Raw genomic sequence first — 2418 nt, 5'->3', positions numbered from 1 at the left:
GCTTTGTTTTCGAGATATTCAGGTGTTCCGGTATATAATATTCACCCTGTATATAATTTATCCTTGTGTATATATAATTTATCCTTGTGGTGTTGACAGTATATTATAATATAAGGTGTAGTAAAAAGAAATCCATTATTTTTGCATGAAATTGAAGGCTTTATTTAGCATAGTTAGAATGATCCGATTTAGGTCGAATATGCATCGTTTTGTTCGATAACATGTTGCCATTTTGAAGATAATTCCATTATACCTCTCTCATAGAAACTCTTATCCCTATTGGCAAAAAACTGGGACAGTCGATTTTCACAAGCTTCTCTTGAGGCGGATTTTTCACCAGCAAAATCATTTGCCATAGACAGGAACAGGTGGTAATCACTTGGTACCAGGACTATAAGGTGGATGCATAAAAACCTCCCAACCAAGCTCCCGGAGCTTCTGGCGAGTCACTATCGATGTGTGTGGCCTGGCGGGGTGTATATCAGTTGGATATGGGACAATTGGACACAGTCCAATCACAAGTCGCTGTTCCAAGGGACCCTACAAATGTCTCTAATCACACGGTGCTGTGATTGGCTGTGTTCAAATGCACCGTGTCCAAGTGCACCGCTCCCGGCCTGGCGTTGTCCTGATGGAACACAATTCCTCTCCTATTGGCCAAAGCTGACCGCTTCTGGGCGATTGATTCCTTCAGACGGTCCAATTGTTGACAGTACAGGTCCGAATTAAGAGTTTGGCCATAGAGGAGCATAGTGAATGATTCCCTGCCAATCCCACCAAACACACAGCAAAGCCTTTCTGACCGTCAATCCTGGCTTGGCCACCATTTGCGCCGGCTCACCGCGTTTCTACCACGACCGTTTTCGCTTGACGTTGTCGTAAGTGATCCACTTTTCATCACCAGTCACCATCCGCTGCAGAAATGGGTCGATTTTTTTGCGATTCAGCAGCGATTCGCAGATGGAAATTCGGTCCATGAGATTTTTTTGCGTTAACTCGTGTGGCACCCATATATCGAGCTTCTTTTTGTATCCAGCCTTATTCAAGTAGTTCCAAACGGTTTTTTGTGCAATGTTTAGCTCCTGGACAATCGAAACAGTGCTTACATGATGGTCGGACTCGACGATTTCCATTATTTTATCGACATTTTCGACAATTGGCCTTCCAGAGCGTGGTGCATCTTTGACATCAAAATTACCGGAACGGAATCGACGAAACCAAAATTGCGCATGATTGGCTGTTACAGTATCAGGACCATAAACACTATTCACATTTTCAGCCGCCTGGCTTGCGTTTTCGCAAGCCTTTATCGAAGAAAAACTGTAAAATATGGCGTATTTTCTCTTTGCTGGTGTCCATCTTTGACGCGCGCTCAAACAATACTGAGTCAAACAATCACAAAACTGTCTGAGAAGTTTTTTTAGTACGAAATCTTATCTTTCTAACACCATCTAGCGTAAACCGATCGCACTTATACAATGCGAGATACACATTACTAAAGCCATCTATTGGAAAAATAATGGATTTCTTTTTACTACACCTTATAGTTATCATAGTAACATGTGCATAAATGTATTCGATATAAGGTATATATTCCAGTTAGTGACACATTTAACCTTTCATGAAAGTAAACACGAAATTAAATAACCATGTCATTTTCAATGAAAAACTTTCTGTCACTTGTAAGTGTAAAATAGAACTTTTATTTGTGTTATAGTCATATATTTCCAAAATACATATTTTTTTAGTAATTTAATTGGAAAATTGAAAACAATGTATATGTTCCAGTTAATGACACTTTCAGTTTTAGACTGTCCCAATTAAAAATACGTCAAAGATCGTATCACTGACTGGAATAGTGTACACACGTTCCCTATCATTAACTATGTTAAGATACTATCAGATACTATGTGATATACTTATTCAAAATAATAATAACAGTTACATTATTATTTATTTATTTAGTTTTCTTTTGTGAATAAAATAAGTCTGACTATTTTTACTCTAATTAATCTATTAGATTATATTTGATATTCATAAGGTGGCATTAGTAATTTCGAACATTCTCGAAACGTAAGCAAATTATGTCAATATGTCAATATATCAATAATTTGTATAAAAGAATGACGATTGTCCCGATTTTTGACGCTTCCTTTCTTCATTGTCAGGTTATGTCAACGTAAATATTAGGACCTTAACTTAGTTTCCGCCCAAAAAATACTGAGAAAAAGCATTTATTGTAAAAAATTTATTTAAATTATTTCAATGAAAGTATTTTCCATCACTTTCTACAACTTTTTGCCATCTTTCTGGCAACTGGGCGATACCATCTCGATAAAACGATGTTTGTTTCGAAGCAATCCATTCGTCCACCCATTCTCGCACTTCTTCAACATTTCGGAAGCGTGTACCACTCAA

General features: G+C 37.6%; 1 protein-coding gene across 2 annotated transcripts in view; it reads right to left on the bottom strand.

Annotated features, from left to right (window-relative positions):
* The window catches only part of LOC116852819, an 86568-nt gene that overhangs the window by 63000 nt on the left and 21150 nt on the right, over positions 1-2418 (bottom strand). The gene's annotated exons all lie outside the window — the stretch shown is intronic.

Source organism: Odontomachus brunneus, unplaced genomic scaffold (genome assembly GCF_010583005.1).
Source record: "Odontomachus brunneus isolate Ranch 3 - 2012 unplaced genomic scaffold, Obru_v1 Obru_scaffold_257, whole genome shotgun sequence".
NCBI classification, from domain to species: Eukaryota; Metazoa; Arthropoda; class Insecta; order Hymenoptera; family Formicidae; genus Odontomachus; species Odontomachus brunneus.
The sequence above is the reverse complement of the archived record's forward strand: the minus strand, read 5'-3'. Positions and strand labels throughout refer to the sequence as shown.